This window comes from Plasmopara halstedii (genome assembly GCF_900000015.1).
Source record: "Plasmopara halstedii genome assembly, contig: Scaffold_526, whole genome shotgun sequence".
In the NCBI taxonomy this organism is placed as follows: domain Eukaryota; phylum Oomycota; class Peronosporomycetes; order Peronosporales; family Peronosporaceae; genus Plasmopara; species Plasmopara halstedii.
The window spans coordinates 636-1,331 of record NW_020187446.1 but is presented as its reverse complement, the minus strand read 5'-3'; positions in this window follow the sequence as shown (position 1 = coordinate 1,331).

Here is a 696-nt window from a genome sequence, read left to right as displayed (position 1 = left end):
GGGAGAAGATTAACTGTATATTGCTCTGTCACGAAGATGAAAGGCCACAATTCCAGGAAAAGACCAGATACTCCCTCGTAGGCCCACGGACTCCGCGACAACTCCAAAATCGTCCTATCTTGTAATAATTTTATAAAAAAAATTGTAAAAAACGGAATGAACTCGAAACAATATACGGCATATACGGCATCTATTAATAGAATGCCTTATATGTAGAGGACTGCCTATGAGCATGACTTCATTGCATGTAGGTCATCTCCCAAGCCAGAGAATAACAACTTGGTACATTCCGTCATGGCGATGGAGATCACTACGTGATCGGCGTTGCGACTTATGGCGAGTGTAGAACGTGTCGCCAGACTGTAGACTGTCAATAACGGCCCTACTGCTGCATTTCGAGCAAGTTGACTATGAGCTCAGACTGTTGCTAGAATTATTAGGCCTTAATTTTGAAATGTTGTAGTAATGATGTGAACTATAATACAAACGCACAATTTCTTAAACATATTAGTATCAACTTACAATACATTTTGTGAAGATCTAATACTTTCTGGATATATTATATTGCCGTATCAGGAAGTGCTTGGCACATGAGCAGGCCTCTACATATAAGGCATTCTATTAATAGATGCCTTATATGCCGTATATTGTTTCGAGTTCGTGCCGTTTTTTACAATTTTTTTTATAAAATTATTT